At 46.1% G+C, this 22146-nt stretch overlaps 1 long non-coding RNA gene across 10 annotated transcripts in view; it reads right to left on the reverse strand.

The window, feature by feature from the left end:
• Positions 1-1901: 1901 nt before the first annotated feature.
• Positions 1902-22146, reverse strand: part of LOC112545051 (uncharacterized) — a 68472-nt gene continuing 48227 nt past the window's right edge. For 2 of the 10 annotated variants that reach the window (XR_012895764.1, XR_012895771.1), the window contains exons 4-8: positions 13526-13633; positions 12213-12475; positions 10599-10728; positions 4499-4665; positions 1902-2305 (exon numbers count right to left, since the gene is read on the reverse strand). This is a non-coding gene — a long non-coding RNA (uncharacterized LOC112545051). The remainder of the gene's footprint in view (positions 2306-4498; positions 4666-10598; positions 10729-12212; positions 12476-13525; positions 13634-22146) is intronic. The other 8 variants (XR_012895768.1, XR_012895773.1, XR_012895769.1 and 5 more) reach the window with 8 other exon arrangements.

Here is a 22146-nt window from a genome sequence, read left to right on the forward strand (position 1 = left end):
ACATTCTTAAAGATAAGAACATGGACTGGTCTTTACAAGATTAGACCTTAAGATGTAACACATATCTCAATGTCATTCTTTGTCTCCACTTAGAGTGGGGCAAATATTTTCTGGAGAGAAAAGCAGATAGTTACCAACGGTTTGTGATTTCGTGTTGATTTCACTGAATTGTTTGGTCAGCAGGGGAAAGTGGGCGGCTAAAAAAAATTGTCCTATTTCCTCAGCCACATGATTTTGGGTCTTAGAGCTGGACTCTAGTTCCCCCGTTTTGTTCCTGCTGAGAACTTTAGCAAATCCATTAGTTTGCTGCTGATGTGTGTCACAGTGGGAAATTATTGCATGCACATTAGTTCCAGGATGCACCAGATCACGGCCTTTCAATGCTCTTGCCGCCTGGGGAGGAAATGGGTCATTTTGTCAAGTGTGTTATTTACTGAACAAGGAAAAGAATGCCTCCAAAACACATAACTAGCCTTAATGGTATCAGTAGCAAAGTGATTATATCCCGTATCAGTTTCTAAATTTAATTAAGTTTTAAAGTAGCACAGATTTAAATGTCCTATTCCATGCCATGACATTGGTCAAACTAAATTTTACAACAGTTAATTAAAAGTCTTTGACTTAAACACTGTTTGCCAAGTTTTATTCCACTGTCACTTGTATAGTCAAACTATAACCTCGTAAAATACCAGTTTACAATGAAAGTCTGAGCACAAATGTACCAGCAAAGGAAGGTGCTGAACATATGCTTATTGTATTTACTAAATTACATCACAACATCTACCTCAGGACATGGAACATCTTGTTACTTTTTGTGCAGTGTTGGTCTCATAGTGTGCTCATGTGAAATACAGTGTCACTTTGGTATGTCTGTCTTTTCTGTGGAAACCTCAGCCACAGACTGAAGTGAGATAATTCCACATTCCCTAACCCAAGAGACATGACGAATTTTTACATGACTCAAGAGTCAATGAGTGCAGGTCTAGCTTAGCTTCTGTTTATCTAGTTCAGACAATATCCTGAAACATGATACTGATTCGGCTAAATTTAAAACACTGTAATTTGGCAAAAACAATGTATAGTCACACCAGATTTTAATAAAGATCTAAGGCCAGTTTTTGTTCAGGCACATGACTGTGCATGACTTCCACTGAAGGCAATGAGACACTATTATGGGTATCTGAGATCAGAATTTGCCTTTAGTTATTAACTATTGTCTTGCTATCAACAGTACAAAAATGTTTGCCATGTGTTTCATTCATGAGAGTTCAATTTTACATTTGCTTCTTGGTGGCCTGATGCAGATATTTTTCTTTTGATAAAATAAATCCTAAGTGCACAAATAATTGAGAATCTGACCCAAAGCTCACTGACGTGAATAGGAGTAGGGCTGCTCTGAAGTACAGCAGCTGGTTAGTGCCCTATGTTGGTCAGTTTGTCAGCTAGACATTGCTGGAGTTCAACAGGGCTGTGGCCAGGCCCCCTTTGTCCCTCTATGCTCCTTTTTGCCATAAGCTAACTGGATTGGCATTGGAATTATCTAAACTAATTGTGTCACATGGGGACAGAGAATCCCTTTGCATTGGTACAAAGGGAAAACGACAATGAAGAGAGTCTGGTTTAGATTTTCTAGTTCTAGTCTTTTGACAAGAAATCTGCATGTTCCAATGGAAGCTAGGATATTTTTTCCCCCAGGAACAAGCGAGTATTTGGTCATGCTCAAATATTTATAGTGCCATAACCTGATAACAGTGTATGACTGTTGTTTTCACAATAGAGAGACTTTTAAATTCTTTTGAGTAAGATTCATTGACTTGTGATTGTACAATATTTGCCAGTTGGATTGATTCTTTTCATCCCCTCACCCATAGTGGTTTCTTGGTTGTTCTTGGGTGGTGGAGAAATCCAACTTATTCAAAAAGTGTCTTAGTGGTTTTCTGGTCTGAATTTCACTCCAGAACAGAAGACCTTTGCTGCCTTATCCGGACATCTATAGCTCTAAGGCATCTATGGCTCAGTTTCTGCACCCTTGTTCTATAACGCATGTCCAATTAGGTTTGTTTCATAACATTGCCAGCTACTCATACACTGGACAAGAGACTTCACCAATAAACCAAAACCATTCATCAGTCTGCCATGTTAATCACCACATGGGCCAGACCTTTAAACAAGTTTTTATTTTATTTTTAGTGCCTCACTCCTCATGCAATTCAAGTACAATTTGATTTGCAGTTTCAGGGTTTGTGTTGATGTACTTTTAGTTAAAAGTCTTCTGTAGCTTGTGCTGGAGAATGGTACACACATCCTGTAATGATAGTAAGCTTGGTTATCACCAGAGACAGAACATGGGATCATCAGAGCTAAAGTAAGAGCAGCTACAGCTTGAGCTAAAGGACTAAGGGCCATATTTTCAGAGGTATTTAGGTGTCTAAAGATTCCAGTGAGGTTAGGCACCTGATCTCCTTAGGCGTTTTTGAAAATCTCACTTGACACCTATCTGCATCCAGAGCCTGAAAGGTATTTTGTTGTCCATATCCCTTAGCTAGCATCTTTAGCTGACTGCTAATTTCTGTGGGCTGAGTACAAAAAAGGGCACAAAACACATCCTGCTGTAAGGTGCACCACACTACAGCACCTATCCTCAGAAGAGCAGAATGAACAATGTGAGTCAACTAGAAAAACCAACGGTAGGGGCCCTACAGCAAAAGCTGATTTTTCAGTCATTTGAGAATCCTCTAGCACCTTATGCTAAGATGACTAATTGGTCCACGCGCTACTACATCTCTTGGGATGCAACCCAGAAGGAGGAGAGGGAAAAAGTGGCTTTAAGTTATCTTTGCATTCTGGGCTGATGCTGCTGGAGCCAAAATGGCATGGAGGTAAGTTCGAGCACCTCCATGGGTTATGCTAGCCTAGTCATACTCACAGCTGGATACGGACTGTGCTGCAGCCCCTAATTACTACAGGGCACACTCCTCCCATTCCCAAACCCTCTTCTCCCAGCCTCGGCACCTCCCCTGTGCTGAGGCCTTCAGAGAGTTGGGTGGGAAGAGAGACTCCTGGGTTCTGGGTCTGTCTTGTAGACATTCCCACGTGGGCTGGTGCTCAAGCTCTGAAAGCCAGCAAGAGGGCCTGGAGCTGGAAGGACTATATGGCTATTTTTAGCACTGTTGTGCAAGCTCATGGGCATGAGTCTATAGACCTGGACTCTGACGGTACATCTACACTGCGGAGCTATTCGGGATACCAGAAGTATCCTGAAATAGCTATTCTGTGTCTATTTACTTTGAAATAGATTTGAAATACAGGCAGTCCCCGGGTTACGTACAAGATAGGGACTGTAGGTTTGTTCTTAAGTTGAATTTGTATGTAAGTCGGAACTGGTACATATTGTAGGGGAAACTCTAGCCAAACATTTCTCCAGAGCTCAGTTTTATTCTCCCACACCTCACTTCCCTCAGTCCTTTATTCTCAAGCTGAGGTGTCTGCTGAGAAAAGCCGCTCCGCGTCTCCCTGGTCTGCTGGGGGGGAGGGGGAGGCGCTAGCTTCGTGTCTCCCTGGTCTGCAGGGGGGGGGAAGCAGCTAGTGCGGGGTTGCCTCACCCCGTTTGTAAGTAGGGATCCGATGTAAGTCGGATCCATGTAACCCGGGGACTGCTTGTAATGGGCGGCTTATTCTAATGTCCTGGTAACCCTGATTCCATGAGGGTTAAGGGGCGATTTGGAATAGCGAATTATTTTGAAATTTGGCAGTGTAGACCATGCTAAATGATGAAATAAGCTATTTTGAGCTAAGGGTGCTGTGTAGACACACCCTGAGACTCTGAGTCTCATGGCTGTGGGTTGTTTTTTGCACTGTACACATACTCTGTGGCTCCCATACACTGCCAGCCCAATGTACAGGGGTGTGGAGCATTCCCATTATCTCTAATAATGCAGCAACAGCATTCATTCTATTGGAGTACCATAAGGGTTGAATGTTGCTGCAGTGTCAGTGCGGAAACAGCTACCAGGACCTTGTCTTGTTTCATGTGCACAAGAAGAATTTCTTCCTTCAGAGCAGAAGGGATCTCTGTGAAAGTTTGGACCAAGCAACAAGAGAACCTCAGAGGTCAGATAACAGGGGTCCTTTTGGATAAAGAAGGAATGTCACTCTGCTGTACAGGGAACACCCTGGAGCCACTGACGTCAATGGCAGGACCTGCATTGACGTAGGCAGGAGCAGGATTTTGTGCTGTGAACCCGAATGCAGGATGACCTCCTGGAACGCCACATGGAGGAACAGGCTTCGTACCAATTCAGATTTTATGCTAGGTCTGGTCTGAAATTGGCTCTTGCATGAGTCAGGAAAAGTCACATACTGATGCTCCCAATACCGTATTTGCTAGTAACACACGAGACCCATAGTTGGGCATTTCAATAAGCACTTCCGATTTCATCTTTACCAGTCTTCCTGCTAATACTCAGTTGCTTCATCAAATGTGTAGTCATAAACATACCTTTGTCCAGACACTTACTTCCAGCCATTCACAGATGTTTCCGCTCCAGCAGATTTCCCTTCCTCTCCTCAGCTGCACTGCAGTGGTCTGTGAATGGAGGTATTTCTTCCTGTAACCGCCAATGAAAGCATTTCAGGGCTCCCGGGTTTAGCCTCATTTTCTGCAATCTGATAATGAGAGAATTCAGACTTGGCTGGCACGACAGTGCCATTCACCACATGCCAAAAACTGGAAAAAATAACCTTGCTAATAGGATCTAGGCTCAAAAGCTGGATCTACCGAACACACTTGTCTCCTAAACAATGCTTTACATTCAAAAGAATCAGCTAGGAAGGCTTTGTGAAAGCCAGCTCCATGAAAATGGCATTTAACAATAGTTAAGGATACTCAGTGAAAACAAGTAAAAGCAGGACCCTGATTGTGCGGTAGCCCCATGCAGGTCTGTCTTGTAATCTGCCCTGCTTCTCTAATCTGCATCCATGGTGCTCAACTGAACCAAGAGAGCATCTGTAGCCCAGTCCTTCTGAGCCACTCAGAACAGCTCCCTTCACCTCCCCAAACGGCATGTTGGCTTGTGGAGAAACAAAGGAAAAGTGGAAAATGAGAAGGAAATAGAGGGCAGATTGGAAAAGGAGAGAGAGGTGGCAACTGTGTGTCTACCTGTTATGCAAGTGACTCCAGAAAGGTTATAGGATGGCCAGGCCCATCTGTTAATTCAGCCGTGGCCTACCTGCGGCTCGTGAGCTGCATGCGGCTCTTCCCCCCTATGGCTTGTAAAGCTTCCCCCACACCCTTGAAAACCGCCCTCTCCTCCCAGCTCCCTGTGCTCACTGGGGTAGGGGAGCCGTCCGGCACTGCCATTAAAGATGGAGTATAAAGATGGTGTCAGCAGCTGGGAGCCTGATGTGGCCAAAAAGCCTATAAACACTTTTTTTCCCCCGACCAAAGGCGACTGGGGACACCTTCCTTCACGCTGCATCCACTGATATCTTGGCTCTTTGCCTGGAATGGGTTGGCCACCCCTGTGCTAATCCATTGCAATCAAGCTCCAGCAAAATAGTCTGGGACCCTATGGTGAAATGTGTAATCCCCAGAGGTGATTAAAGGGTAAACTGGAGCTGGCAAGATACATGGTTGCACCTGGAGAGAATGGCTAGGCCTAAGTGAAGGTGAAGCCTGGCCGCAGAGAAGCTGAGTAGAAGTGGGCTGCAGGGAGAGAAGAAAGGAACCCTGCAGTCAGTAGCATAGCCTGGAACCTGGAGATACAGAGTAGCCACTAGATTGGAGCACAATTCTGCAGTGTGCCCTGACAAATTCAGGTTCATATTTAGGTCAAATTCAGGTTCATACACACATTCAGACTACATAAGTAATTGCACATTTTTAAACTTTTGAATTAATTCTTCATTTTAATTTAAAAAGTTGTGTGTATTTTGGGAATGACCAAAGAGCCATATTTGGTTCCATGCTCAGACAGATTTGGCTCGAAAGCCATAGGTTGCAGACCTCTGTTCTAGTGGAAGACTTTGCAAAAGCCAACAGGTACTAGAACTGCAGGAGACGCGCTGGAGAAGAACTGAGTTCTGCCTGTTTTGATCACAACAATCTGTCTCTTTCTTCAACTGAGTTGAGAAAAGCATAGCTAACCACTGTGACAGCAGCTTGTGTTTACATCTTCACTCTGCCTGAGACCATGGGCACCAGGTGGGTAAGCATGTGAGGAGATAGTGTGTGAGTGTTGATTCTGTTGATACTGCACGCAGGGCAGCTTCTCCATGAATGTTCATTCTCCCCCACTCCCCCCCAAGCCTGGTAATCAAATCTGGAAGAGTGAATGATAAACAACAGCCGTTGTTTCACCACGCGCCTAGGTCAATACGGGGGCTGGTATTGTTTTTCCTCGAATATTTTAAAGAAAGCCAGATAATCAGCTCTCTAAACATGCAGAAATCAGCATTACTGTCATCTTGCCCCTGCTACAAGTTACATGGAAAAATATGGATTTACATAGTTGGCACTGTCCCTTTTTATTGTTTTCACCAAGGGGAACACTGAAATCCAGAGAGGTGAAGCTATTTCCTCAGGCCACACAAATGGTAGTGCCACTTATGAAAAGCCTTACAAACTGCAGACATAGGCAGTGTTGCCAGCTTGTGATTTCGAGGGCTTTTCTTAAAGGTCCAGCGAGTAGGAATCATGAACATTTCTAATTCTTGTGGTTTCAGAGAAAAGCTTGACAATTCGAAGCATGTCCAGCTTGAAGGTGCACAAGCCAGAAGGCAAGCAAAGAACTTTTATTATTTTTAAAAGTCTCTTGATTTTTGCATATCTGGGGTTGGCAAAACCATATTAGAAAACCACCAGTTGTGAGGCATTTTCCTTTATTTCCAATTGCTAAGTCTGATCCCCTCTCTGTAGTATTAGTGACTGACAGCAAGGCAGAGAGATGCAGTTGAGCCAATCTCAGCCCTTAGCGTAGACAGTGCTAGGTTAATGGAAGATTTTTTTCTTTCAACCTAGCTACTGCCCCTCAGAGGTGGATTTAGTACAGCAATGGAAGAACCTGTACAACTGTAGCATTTGTAACGTGGACATACCTTAACACATTGGCTGTGTCTAGACTGGCAAGTTTTTCCGGAAAATCAGCAGCTTTTCCAGAAAAACTTGCCAGCTGTCTACACTGGCCACTTGAATTTCCGGAAAAGCACTGACGATCTCATGTAAAATCATCAGTGCTTTTCCGGAAAAACTATGCTGCTCCCGTTTGGGCAAAAGTCTTTTTCTGAAAGACTTTTGCCCCAAAGGGCCAGTGTAGACAGCATAGTACTGTTTTCCGCCATTTTTGCGATCGGGGCTTTTTTGTGGAAAACCGTGTCTAGATTGGCCACGGACGCTTTTCCGCAAAAAGTGCTTTTGCGGAAAAGCATCCTGCAAATCCAGATGTGCTTTTCCGAAAATGCTTTTAACGGAAAACTTTTCCGTTAAAAGCATTTTTGGAAATTCATGCCAGTGTAGACGTAGCCATTCTGTTGGACCTCTCTCTGCAAAAGGATCCGCTTCTCCTGCTGGAGGTAACTCTCTGCTCTCCGCTCGCTTATTCTGACCTGGAGAATGAAATTGATTGGGAGGAGAGGAGCTACATTGTACAGCACTACATGAAATTACACCAATGAGATGAGATGAAGGGGCAGAGTTAACTAGAAACCTGCAAATAATTCCCAAAACGAGTTAAAAGAACAAATGATTTAATGGGTTTCAGCCACAATGCCAGCTGTCAGTTTTGGCCATTTTACAATCAAGTTTCTCTGGGGGGGTTTTGTGTGTATTCTTCCAGATTTTTGTCCCTCATCTGCTGCTGTGTAAAAAATCATGGGGATCGGAGAAAGGACTCTCTTCTGCACTGGGATCTGATGCCTGTATCCATCAAATGTTGTGGGACTCTCAGCTGCAGGCATCCCATCAGAGCCATGGTCACCAACCCGTCGATCACGATCGACTGGCCAATTGCGAGGCCTCGACCAGTCGATCGCGAGGCGTTTGGGCACCCCCATCCCCCCATTTTCCCCCTACCCCAGAGAAGCCTCACTACCTACCTCTAGTATAGTGCCGACTTCCTGCGGTGTGGACGGAAGTCCTGTCTGAAGCCTGCGTCAATTCTGGGATTCCGGAAGTGCACGGGCTGCTCCCCTTCCACAGCTCTGTTGCGTGCTGGGGGAGGGGGCATCGACCCCGGAGGAGGAGTGCGACGGCTTCCCTGTGCCGCTGGCGCCAGAGGGGTGAGTCGAGCGCAGGGGTTTCCCTGCGCCACGGGAGCAGGGGTCGGCCCTGGGATTTGGCCGGGGCAGGAGGGGCGAGGGTTTGGCCGCGCTGCGGGAGGGGAGGGGGGTTTGGCCCCGGGGCAGGCGCCCACGGGTGTTGGCCATGCTGTGGGAAGGGACAGCAGGGGAGGTTGGCCGGGCCGGGCCGCACCGTGGGAAGGGGGTTTGGCCCTGGGGCAGGCGCCCGCGGGGGTTGGCCATGCTGCGGGAAGCTGTTGGCTGCGCTGTGTCGCAGGAGAGGGGGTTTGGCCCTGGGGCAGGCGCCCGTGGGGGTTTGGCCCTACCACGGAAGGGGGGGTGTTTGGCTCCGGGGCAGGCACACGCGGGGTTTCCTGTGCCATGGAGGCGGGGGGGGAGTCGGGCCTGGAGGAGGCTCGTGCTGGCTTCCCTCTATAAACACGCGATTTTAATTTTATATATCGCATAATTTAAAAATAAACTGTTTATCAGAGTGTGTAAGTAAGGGCTGAGGATAGCAAGTGATGGACAGGAGGAGAATAGAGGGGCGGGGGTTCAAGGAAGGGGCAGGGCTGTAGATCTTCGCCTGTTCTGAGATTTAAAAAGTGATCTTGGGTGTAAAAAGATTGGAGACCACTGCATCAGAGGATCCTGATCCAGGATCAGGACCATCAGCCTAGATTCAAAGGTGCTTAGAAGCCTAACTTCCCTTGAAATCAGTTGTCACGGGTCTCTGATGTGGTGTTTTCAGGGTTTTCTACCATCCTCAGCTGACTTTCTTCCATTAGAGGGCATTAGACCCTGGGCCAGAATAGTTCTTAGCCCTAACTAGAGGCCAGGGCCAGCCATCTCCTGCTGTCACTTTGTGTTTCCAGAGGCCGCTTACTGCAGGGGTTTTGTCCCTTCATTGTCCCAGGCCTGTCTGCCTTCCTCTTCTTTGATGAGCTTTCTTCTTTTATAGCAGGTCTCTTTTACCCTATTGATTGCCGCTGTGGTGCCTGCCTTCAGGATTGGCAGTTAATTTGTGGCAGCTCTATAGGGTGTGGCCGAGCTGCCCATGGTCTCAGGCAGAGTGAAGATGTAAACACAAGCTGCTGTCACAGTGGTTAGCTATGCTTTTCTCAACTCAGTTGAAGAAAGAGACAGATTGTTGTGATCAAAACAGGCAGAACTCAGTTCTTCTCCAGCGCGTCTCCTGCAGTTCTAGTACCTGTTGGCTTTTGCAAAGTCTTCCACTAGAACAGAGGTCTGCAACCTATGGCTTTCGAGCCAAATCTGTCTGAGCATGGAACCAAATATGGCTCTTTGGTCATTCCCAAAATACACACAACTTTTTAAATTAAAATGAAGATTTAATTCAAAAGTTTAAAAATGTGCAATTACTTACCTGTAGACAATAAAGACTATTCTTTCACATACTGGGGAGCGGAGAGCCACTCCAGGCCCCTGGGCAAGGCGGGGAGGGGGAGCGCCATGCTCCTGGAAGGGGTGGGGCTGAGGGTGGAAGGGGCAGGGCCAAGGGCAGCCAGCCCTCAGCACTGCTCGGACTGTGGTGCCCCCCCTCAGCGCTGCCTGGAGCATGCCGTACAATGCCCCCGCCTCCTGAGGCAGCCCTAAGAGCTGCAGTACTCTGTCAGCAATGTAAAGGGCTGACGCCCTGGACCTCTTTGAATCACTGGGCCCCCTTTTCCCCTCCCCCTGTCAGCAGGCCTGCTCTCGCCACTTCCACCTCTGCTTGCTGTGGGGTTTGTAGACCCTGTTATAGAGCCTTGCTGGCTATCCTGAGGACAGAGTGGAACTGGCTCTACACCAAGCACTGCCAAACGCAGAGTAAACAAACTGGAAAATATTTCCCTAAGGTCTTTCATTGAGAGCAATCTCTGGGATTACTCACAGCAAGAATAAATTGAAACAGTTTCTGAGAGAAGAGGGTCTTTGACTGTATTCCTAGAATGACAGTAGCCCAGTGAGTGAGACACTTCACTACTGCATCCTGCATGGAACTTGATTCGTTTCCCACGAGAACGTTATGCTTGTGGTGCATTTAATCTCAATCTTTATTTAGGCATGTAGGGCTGGGTCTCCCTCCCAATGAAGTCTCTGGAAATCTATCCAAAGGGGTAGGACCGAGCTTTAGGACAATCTGATGTCTGAACTCTGAGGGCATGTGCATATTGCAGTTCTGATGTTTAAGGCACTAATCCAACCCCTCCACTTTATGCAGTTGTAAACCTGTATAACTATCAAGGAACAGTATTTTAAAGCAAGTTTTTTTTTCTAAAACCATCTCTCTCTGATTACTTCTGTGGTGCTGTGTCACTTACAGTTAAGGCCCTTTGGAATTTCTGTGTTTGTCTGGCCTGACCTTGTTGTGGCTGGAGTCAGATTTTTCTTTGTTTACTGCGGCAAGGATCTTGGAAGGATGCTTCAGCAAAGAGCTGCTTCTGTCCAGATCTGATAAACAGTGGAGTTTAAAGTTCTCTGTGCAGACTACTCATTGAAATGCAAAACCTAGGATAGTTACACTCTTGTCTGCTATCTCCAGTAATCCATGATAATAGCAATCATACCTCCTTCCTTAAACCAGACTCTTGCAGGATTATATACTGCACAATATAAAAAAGAGAATTGTCTGTTCTACAATAAGCAGGGTGCATGAAAGTTATAACCAAGAGAACAGCACATCTGCATTATGAGTGAGTTGCACTTTATTAGGCTTCTCCTGGACTCAGGCAACAATCCTCTCTAGATTTCCTAACCCAGTGTGCTACTGCAGATATTTTCTCTCTCTGCCCACCTGTACTCTGACTAAAATCTTGGTCCCACTGAAGTTAATGACAGAACTCCTATGTCTACACTACACGCTTTGCTGGAAGAGGCATAAGGATCTTGTGCAAAAAGGAAACGTCCACATTGCTTGTTTTTGCACAAAAACGGACTGGAAGAGATTATGCAAATGAAGCATGAGAAAATGCTAATCTGCACTTCATTTGCATTGCCTATTCTGGCAAAGCGCATAGTGTAGACATACCATTGACGTTAGTTGGGTCAAAATTTCACCCTTGAGATCTCTATTTCTTAGTGGAGATTCTCCACAGTTACTTTTAAAATCTCATTGTCTGGAATTACAGCTCACTGGTCTTGCAGCAGGGTGGATATTGCTTCGCTGGCATTCACAACACTTCTGTTTTTCATGATCATTTTTGCAAGCGGCTTCTTTTCCTTTGCAAGCCCGTGCCCAGAAAGCTAGCATTGTACATGTATTTTAATGCTGTGTGTGTTCGTGTCATCTTACTATGTGATTTAAGTGATCAAACAACTCACGTACTGAGTTTGAGTGATTCATAGGTTGAAATATATTCACATAAAACTTTGATCAATTTTGAATCGTGAACAAGTTTGGACAATTTCCACTCTGTTCAAAGATGACTTGCAACAGGAAAAGGGGCTAAATTCAAAGGTGAATAATGTGGGGTTTTCCCTCTAATTATGAATAAAAATATTTAGCTTTAAACTCTTTATTGCTAATAATTATGCAAGAGGGCATTTATATTGCAAATAATAAAAATAAGTGTATATCCTCCTTCCCAGCAAATGCCTTTCCCCTGGCCTCAGGCTCTATGAATACGAGATACAGAGCAGTTGGATAGGAGGAGAAAGACCTTGACCATTCCCCAGCACGCTTGTGGGTGTTTCTGCATTATGTACCAAATAGCATGTCCAGAATTTTCCCACTCATGAAATCAAGGTGACCTTTTTCTAACTTCCAGGAACAGAATTGCTTTTCTATCTCCAGTCCATGCATGCTTTCCCTGGTTTGCTTTCAATGTTTAAAGAGCTGTTAAACGATCCCTTATCTCATCTGTGGTTTCTGGCATGGATCTCAGCTGGACTTAGAGTTTCTTTCACTCTTCAGATTTCCTTTATCAATAAATTACCTGCCCTATCTCTTCAAGACTTTGGTGTCTGTCTTCCATCAACCTCGTCACAGATGGACAGATTGCAGACTAAAGGTGTACTTTCAGGTTCTGCATTTCTTTCCATTTTCATAGCCTTATTCACATTGTCAGAGTCTCATCTGGTAGCTCCATGAAAGTCACCAGCTGAAAATCTGGACTAATAATTGCTCGTTTTGGGAGAAATTCTTATAAAATGTTTTCTTTTATGTCCTAGAAGTTGTTGGATACCAAGACACACAAATCTGTATAAAAAAGACACAGGTAAAAAAACAAATGTGAGTAACTGCATATACTGATGTGGGATTTACTCCAATCTGCTGGAATACCATTTCATTGCCTACATGCCAGGATCACACCTCCATGAGGCTGATGTCATTTTGAGTCCATTTAAATCTGTATCTGGCATAAATATAAACCTCTTTTTTTTTTTTAGTTAATAAATGAGAGACAAAGGGCTGATTCCTCTGCAGTCAAGATACTGCCTATACCAGGAGGTACAAACTAAAACGGCAGCATTCTAAAGACCAAGGGACTGAACTTGGTATTTCTGCTTACTAAATGGAAGGGCCTTTACTTGCACCATGGGTTGCTTGTTGCGGAAGTGGCAAAGAAAGTGCATCTTGCCCACTGCAAGTAAAGAAATGTGTGCAAACTTCACATAAACAAGGTTGCTGTGTGCAGCACACTGAGGAGAGAAGTGCGCCTGTCAGCCGACGGTCAGGGCAGTGTGTGCGTGTGTGTTACACCCAAGTCTTCAACTGCTGAGACACAAAGTCTCGTTGCAGCGGGCAGCCTAGGAGGCTGGAGGGCGCCCCGAAAAATAGTTTAACGTCCGTGACTTTACTGCTAGGACCGAAGTCCCGTCGCAGAGGGTAGCCAAACAGGCTAACAGACGCCCCAGTGTGTACAGGAAGAGCTTATTACACTTCAGATTTTAGCTGCTAGAATTCATAATTCCTTCGCAGCGGGCAGCCCAGGAAAGGCTGAGAAGTGCCCCAGTGGACCCTGTCACCTGGGAGTGACACAGATCCAAACGCCCAAGCTCTTCCTATAACTGTCCCTTTATGACCGGCTGAAGTTCTTTTAAATTGTGCTTGGTTCTATTACAGCAACTGAAGGAGTCAGGTTAAAACTTAAACAGTTACAGGTTTATTTGAGGAAGCTTATAAATCATATGGTTGCAATGGCTATTGTTCTATTTCTTAACTACTAGCAAAATATAGATCTTAAAAATGGTTACAAAGAAGATAAAGATAGAAAAATAGAAATAATGGTACCAAGTGACAGCTTACTCTTTCTATGTGTACACTTAAGACAGAGGACCACATCCAGGTACAATTTTTACCCCCTTCTGTGCCTCTTGACTCCAGCATGTCAGGCCAGGGCCGGTCCCTCAATTCCTAGGAAAGACGAAAATACGAGGTGGGCGTCCCCATAGAACCTCGGGAGGTCAAACACCTAACCCGACCAGCAGGTAGAGGGTAGAATGACACTCAAAGTGAGTGTGTGCTGGACCTATCTTATATACTCATAGGGTCATGTATTTTCTCTTTCTTATCTGTAATGCCAAATGATGCTGGTCTGTCTTTTGTGAGACCAGTTCTTACAAGGGAGTTGTGAACTTAATTTACACTTGTAAGAGCGATAACTAAATTGGAATTACTGGGGATTCTTTTCTCAGTGGGAAATTCCTCTCCCAGGGACTGTGTGTGTGTTCGAATCAACATGGGTGCCAGCCGGGGCAGTTCTCGCAGCCTCGAGGCCAGCTTATTGACTTAATCGCTCTCTCTCTCTCCACATATCTGTTTTTTCAGCTTCTCAGGATCAGATGAGCCAGCATAGACTATGCTGATTTTACTGCTCCTTCTCTGCCCTGTATGCTTCAGAGAGGCAAATAAGATGGATGATATGGGGGGTTGGTCTGTCTGGCTACAGCGCCTTGGCAGTGCACAGGGCAGACCCTCTGTGTGTAGAACAACATAGTGGATTGGGTGTGGCTTGCAAAAAGATAGGTTCCTCTGCCATGTCTATCTTGACGATCTTTTTAGGTCCTATATATGGCCCCATCACCATGGTATTTGAGTGCCTGCAGTACATTACTCTCTGCCCCAATCGGCCACAAAAAGTATGCTATATAAAAAAGCTTTCCCCCAAACAACTTTCTTGACATGACAGAAGGACTCATCTGTTAGGCATAGGGTGCTCCCAGTGACTTGTGCTATAGTGGAACAATGTGGAAAGGACGGGACTAGCTGCTGACTGTTCTGCTGGGTTGCTTATGACCAAGTATTTGGGACTGGTTCTTCTCTTGTGCTTTTACTGATGTGACCCCATGGACTTCCTGATTTATACCTGTGTAATGGGAGGAGATTCAGAACCTTGTTTCCTTCTCCTGTTTCCTCTGCTGTTCACCAGTGGTGTTGATCTGCATTCACTACTGTGCCTTGGCTGCTACCCCTTACTTATCCAGCAGAGGTGTCGAGGTTGAGCGGAGTCTGCAGGATCTTTTATGGCTGGTCTGTGTCACCAACATGCTACCGTTCCTTATTATGGACAAATTTGGCAGAGATCGATTCCTCCATCCAGTTCCTTCTCGTAGACTGGCATATTTATAAAGATCTCTATCTCGCCACCTTTCTCAGTTATTATACAGTGTTTCTAAAGCATGGATCACTATGGTATCTATGCATCTGGGGATAGTAAGAGCGTAGCTATGTGCCTCCTATTCAGTGTGTTTAATGCATACTCTTGCACTCAGCAAGCTAATCAGAGTCTGAATTTTCATGGTTCTCTCTTTTTCCTCCCACTCCTCACAGCCCACTTCCATCCTACCCACACCCAATAGTACCATGCAAAGAAATATAATGCCCACAGCACTAGAACTCTCTGCACAAACATTAATCGAAATGTTACTGTTTAAACAACTGTTCAGTGTGAAGAAACAGCTGCACCCTTCTTTTCTCCTCATGCATCACATGTACCGCTGTGGTCTCACCACCAGCCTTTCCATACGCAAAGGCTACCGAGACACAAGACAGCAGACGCTCACTGTGGCTGGCATAAAGTTTAAACCTCACTTACTCACTGCTTCCTTCCAACCCCATTCAATGGCACTGCAAGTCTATTGCCACACGGAGGGAATTGAATCTCTGCGCCAGCTGGCTTCAAAGGAACAGTCATAAGGAGGAAGAAGGAAATGATTTCAAATGAGAAACTGAAGTTGTTACAGAAACGGTCCCCGAGGATGGGAGCAGGAACTAAGGATGATTCACTGTAGGCGTGTGGCTTCTGCCGGACAAATCATGTGTCCTCTAGGCAGTGTGGCAATACATAATATATACAAAAATCACTCCCACTGCTTGCCCTGAGATCTAGGGAGAGCACTTTCTCAAGACAAGCAAGAACAAGCATGGCAAAAAAAAAAAAAAAAAGAAAGGTGGCAGCCCTCCTCCATGTAAGTAATGGCTTCTCAGAGCCACTCAGCTATGTGAGATGGCAATGCTTGGTTTATGGTTGGTGGTTGTGTTTAAGTTTTGTAGTACAACTCATCCAACAACTGGAACAGCAAGATCTGATCTACTGCCTTTTCTGTTTCATCTCCAAATACTTTCCGCTCAGTTTGGAATGTGAGCTCTCTGTTTGTTTCCATTCCCTTTGTGATAGGGGCGGAATTCATCTCAGGGGAAGAGAGGGAGGCATGTTCTTGAGAACAGATTCATAGATTCCAGGGCCCTTGTGATTTTCTAGTCTGATGTCTTGTACAACACAAAGGCCACGGAGCTTCCCTAAGATAATTCCTAGAGCAGATCTTGTATAAAACATCCACTCTTAAGTGAAAAATCCCCAGTGACAGAGAATTCCCCCCCAGACTCTTAGTAAATTATCCCCCTGGTTAATTACTCCCACCATTGAAAATGGACCCTTTATTATATTACTATAGCATGAAGAATGTCACCGTCTAATTGGAGCAGCATCAAGAAAGCACCCCCCCTCATGTGATTCAATCTGAGGGTGCATAGGGAGTGGATTTAGACCAGTATCCTTTCTGTCCAGGATCATTGCCAGGAGACTCAATGTATAGTAGTAACAAATTATAATGTGTTAACTTGTCTCCAGTGGCAGAAAACTCCACAGGTTTCAGCCCATGGTGTTCCCTCCTAATTGTTCTGTGCCAAGCATGGGAGGGCCCCACTCTCATGTTCTCAGTGAGGCTGACATCCCATTAAACCAGGGATGATGGACCAAGAATTGTACAGATCAAATGATACTTGCAAATAACAAAGCTAGTTGCATAGTGGATTGGGCCCAGATCCTCATAAGTATTTAGGCACTTAGTTCCCATTGATTTCAGTGGAAGGTAGGAACCTTCACATTGCTGCCAGGACACCCCACACTGCCCCTTTCCCATACAGAAAATCTCCCTTCCCTGCAATTAGCACAGGCCTGGGCAAAATACGACCCGTGGGCTGGATTTGGCCCGCCAAGCCACCTGATCCAGCCCAATGGAAGCAGTGGGGAGCACAAGGCAGGCTCCCCTACTTGACCCACACACTGCTCCAAAATACAGCTGTGAAGCACTTTCTCTTTGAGTCCGGAGGGGAGGGAGGAAGATTCAGATGCTGCTCCCACCCCCAGCACAATCCCATTGGCCGGTTTCTGGAGCTACTTGTTTGAATAACAGGCAGTCACAAAGCACAACCCGGCTCTCTCACTCAAACACATGGCTGAGCAAGCAGAAACATTTTAAGCTCTGGAAGCAGGCAGGCAGGCTGGTAAGTCTCTTGGTGAGAACCTGCCTCTGATACCTCAGCCCTTCCCTTCCCCAAACCTCTGCCCCACACTCCTGCCTCACTATGCTACATGCACCCATAGCTACTCTCAGATATGGCACCCCATCTTCTGCCTGAGATCACAATCCCTCCTACGCTAGGTTACATCCCAAAACCCTGCACCCCATTTTCCTGCCCTAGGTCACAACCACCTGCTTCACCCAAACTCCCTGCCAGACTCCATTCTCCCTCCTGCAACCCAATCCTTTATCCCAAGATCCCTTCTGCACCCAGCCTCCATCCCAGACCCCACGTCTCCTGCATTAATACCATGGAAGAGTACAGCCCTCAACCACTTTCCAAAATCTTGAGAGTGGTCCCCCATCAAAAATGATTTCCCACTCCTGCATTAGCAGCTGTTTCTCCCCATCTGCACTCCACAGCCATTCTTCTGGAGAGGAATTTTACCATATGGGGAGATGGGGATGGGTAAGTCTTCCAACACAAAATACTGTTGGTTGGATCACCATTTTGTATTGCAATGACCGATCTCCACGAAGCTGAAGAGTGAGACAGTACATTGCCGAGCAGCTCTCCAGAACCTGCCACTCTCTGTCCAGCAGAGCCCACCCCTCGGTCGCACACTAGATGGACTTCCAAAGGCTGATAGAAGTGGGACTATACTCCAGAAGTGGGACTATACTCCTGAGCAGGCACTCCCTTCTTCCATACAAGCCGTGCCCCAAATCTACTCAGTCCAGCTCCCATCCAGACACAGGGGCTAGTCAAACCCAGTGTTTCAGGACTATTTTGTTTTCAATGTATTGTAGTAGTTAAGTGAAAGAGACCACTAAGGGCATGTGAGGGCACTCATGTAACGCCGGCAGCAGAGCAATCAGAATCTCCAACTAATTACCTCTTCCTTACATTTTATCCTTTCTCAAACCTGCTGCTGCACTGTTTGCATGATTTCCCTGTGATCCAGTCACATATAGAAGGAAGTATGTTCTCACTGAACCCCCGGGAGGAGCAGTGGAGTACAGCTCCTACTTGGAGATACTGGAGCTCAGTACTTTTTCAGATACTGCTCCCATTGTGCATTGTGTAAAGTACAGAATGGAGGCTGTCAATTCAATGCTTTAGAGTCAGCCAGAGCCTGTTTGTTTTCCCACCCATTGATAGAATAATCTGCTAATGGCGGGAAAATAACATCTTCCCATTACAATCAGAATGGACTAAAGCTACTACAAAGGCTATTGGCCCTGGAGGTCGCACTTGTCACTTGCCAGAATGGCTCAGACCCATGGGCTGTCACTCTGAATCCTGCCTAGTCTGCTTCCAGCCAGCACCAAGATACGTCAGAGGAAAGTATAAGAACCCTGCTGTAAACCCATGTAGAATAATTTGCCCCCTCCCTTCCAAACGGGCCTTGCTTTAAATTTGCCTCCTTCCCCAAGCTCTCCAAGGAAATCAGGCCTTCAGTACCTTGTCATCCAGTCCTCTTCCTGGTGGGGGCCCTCTGTAGACAGGGGCTGTGAGCTGTTGCCACTCTTGCATATGCTCAAGACCAAGCTTGAATACAGCCTTTGCATTTTAATGTTGGGGACTTCCCAGGATTGCTAATGGTGTGGCTGGTTGGGTTTGTAATCCACGGGGCTGCCAGGTGTCAGCTTCTCAACCAGAAAGTCTGCTTGAAAAGGGAAAACGGCAGTGTCTGGGCTGCACCACTGATTGGCTGGTGATAGTCTGGCTCCCTGCAGTAACCAGCTTATGCCACCAGGGGATGGGAAGAGCTGCAGCAGCTGCTGGAGCAGGGGTGGCTCCACTTAGCAACCGCTGCTCTTTGCACCCCCCAGCATGATGGCAAGAACTGGCTGGCTCCAAGACTGGGCTCCGAATTAAGGAGCGGCGTTGTCTAGGGATGTGTGTAACTGCCCTTCCTCATCCCACTGTGCCCCAATTTTCTCCACTGCCCCTTGCTCTGGGGACTGACCTTTGCCATGCCCTAGCTGGGTGTGCTTTGCATCAGCTTCTTCCAGCCCAGTGCTGCAGGCAGCAGGTGAACCATGGGACATAGGAGAGCAGGAAACAGGGGTGAGTGGTGGAGATCAGGAGATGATGGGGGATAGGTGGGACAGGAGATCTGGATTCCGAGGAGGGCGTGTGGCCTAAAAAGAAGGGACTGTTCAGTGCATTCAGTTTTCAGGGATTAGAAAGTTGACCTCCCTACTTTGCTGTGCACTATGGTTTGGCAAATCCATGAAGGTTTTCAGTAGCACCAGGTGGACTGCACCTCTGAGGCCAGTATGAAAGGCATTGCAGCTGCTGTTAGGCCCAGTAGGTGCTAGCCATGGTGGAGCCAGTGAGCACATAGGCACATGGCTACGCGAAGGGGGATTTTTTTAGGGCTAGCAAGAAAGGGGAAGGCTCCAAATACCGTCCGTATCGTGTCTTGAACTGTCACCTTTCAAGGTGCCACATTGCGTTTCCTGGCTTGGCCCATTCAGGCATCAAATAAAGGGTGAGAGCTCTGCAGACTGGGTATCCAGGATGCCTTTTCCAGGCCATTCTTCCATTAGAGGGACGTAGGTTTCCCGGCTGCCGTGTCTCTCTTTGAGGGGCTTCTCTGCATTGTTCTGCTGTTGTGGCAGCACTTTTTACACTGCTCTTGTCCCAGTTGGGGTGGCAATTAGGTTACAGGAATCCCCCTTTGCAACCATAGCAACTCCTTCTCTTAGGTCTCAATATAGGCCTTTGTCTTTCCGTAGGTTTCAATCTCACTATCTTCTTCCCAGACTAATCTCCAATGTTGGAGGGAGGGTACTTGGCTGCAGTAGTCTTCTTCAGATTCCCCTCCCTTTAAGACCAAGGGTTGGATGTTGGCTCTTCTGTACTAGGTTCTTAGGGGCTGCTGCTTCCAACAAGGCCTTCACAGAGCTGCGGCTCTTGCTGCAGTCTCTGCCATTCACAGCCTGCTCTGCATGTGATTCCCCAACATCCCTGCAACCTGCTTCTTAGCTTTGGTTCCAGTTCCCCATGCAGCAGCTTCTCCAGCTCCTGCTCAGCTTTTTGTTTGTCATCTAGCTCCACACAGCCCTCCTAGCAGCTGATAGGGTCTTCTCTTCCACCTAGGAGTGGGAGGGTTTTGGTCAATGGAGGGGGATTGTGTGATGGGAATAGCCGTTCCTGTTTAGCAGATACATCATGAATGCCCTAAGGATACACATTCAAAATAGGTACATTGTTTCAGTTATCTCAAACATCCGGCATTTAGCCTGCTGTTGTCCTTTAACGCTCCCTAAAAGGCAGAGCAGCTTTGCAGAGTCTTTCATCTTTCTCAGTGCAGATGCACAGATACACACAGTGGGGAGTGGAATTGGGAAGGGATGAACATGTGGAGGTGGGATAAGCAGATGTACCTGTGTTCAATGGATATTGCACTATTTGCTTAGCATTGAGAGCAGAGTTTGTGTCTGCCACACAAATGCATGGAGAAGAACTGAAACTATTGGGCAAACTCCTTATTCCTGGTCTCCTGAAGCTGATTTAACTGGCATGGTAGAGTCCTCAGCTGGCTAGTGAAACAAACTTCATGGCCCATTTTTGCCACCAGGATAGTACATAGGGGTTGTAGGAAGGGTCAAGGTCTGTTGCTTTAAGTGTGTATCTCACACAGTTCTATTTTTCATTGGCATCCTAGTCCTGCTTAACCTTGTGCCGCTGATTTCCTGGCCTGTCACCTGTCTCTTAGTCATTCCTGTGCTTTAAAATGTTTGGTCCTAAAACATTTATCAGCTGCTTAGTTTCTTCTTTGGATTCTTTAGGCATTGCCCTCCTAAAAGCCACCTCTGCTTTCAGAGTCCCAGCTCTTTATTTTCCTCTTTCATGCTCTGCTGTACTGTGAAGACCCTGAACCAATTCCACTCATTTCTGTGAGAGTGGCAAATACAGACATGAAGGATGAAATTCCTTTGGGTTTTGCCAGCTAAACAGAGATGGGGCCCAACACACATGTTTTGGTCTAGAACCAGACATGCCTAAAGTTCAAGAGTCTTTAGATCTGACTGTGATTGGATTTTGGCCCATCCCAAAAGCAGTTGCCCTGGCAGAATTGCGGTGACATAAAGATACAATGAGTGACATTTTAAACCTTAAGGTTTCCCAAAGTTCCAGGCAAGTAGGGGAAGCAAAGCTCTGAAATGGGCTTTTTAAAAATGGTTCTTGCAGTAAATTTTGCCAAGTGAAGCCCAGATTTTTCACCCAGGGCAGCGATTGCACATGTCGGCTTTGATTCCATTGCAGCATGGTTCACACTTGCAGGTTGAGTCTTGCACTGGGGCTGAAGCTTTCTCAGGTCCTAGCTATGATTGCAAATCATTGGTACATGTGAAACAGTGACTGTCTCTGCCAGGGGAGGAGTCTATGCCATGATTTCTCTGTGTGATGGAGCACAGGAAGGTATTTTGGTGAGTCATATTTTTGTGAAAACCCTGAAGAATCCCCTTTATCTACCTTCAACCCTCACCCTTTGTGACTTGTGCTCTGCCCACTATCTTCCTGACAGAGAGGGACTAAATGGGATTTTTCTGGGAATTAGTTCCTGCTGCTCCTTATTCTGCCAGAGGCATTGCTGTTGAGAAATATGAGGCACGACTTCCTGCACAGAGACCAAACGTGCTGCTTCTGCACGTGCTGCCTCTCTAGCCCTGTGAGTCCCTGCCATCCGCTGGAATGAGAAACACACGTCTCTTGCATTGCAGCCTGCCAACAGAACAATTCAACTGCATAGATATTGCACATCCATCACTGCTGCAGAGATGTGCTGATTGTCAGGCCCAACCAAAGCAAAATTATATCCGTGATCAAGGACTTTTAACTCCTGAGTTGTCTCCTTTTCCGTGCAGCTTTTGGGGCCGGTCTTTCTCAGTGAAACTGTGTGTGTGCATGTGTTTTACATGTACAAAATTTTAAAATTAGTTACTTTAGAGTAGGATTGCAAAGAAAGCTCATCAGTTCCATTTCCAGAGATTTAAGCATTGCCAGATGGGTTAATTGTAATTATAGCACATCAGAATCCTTTATTGTCTGCCTGAAACTGTTGAGTTTTCACCCAGTAATTAGTTGTATTGATTTTATTTTAACAG

This window comes from Pelodiscus sinensis, chromosome 14 (assembly GCF_049634645.1).
Source record: "Pelodiscus sinensis isolate JC-2024 chromosome 14, ASM4963464v1, whole genome shotgun sequence".
Taxonomy (NCBI): Eukaryota; Metazoa; Chordata; order Testudines; family Trionychidae; genus Pelodiscus; species Pelodiscus sinensis.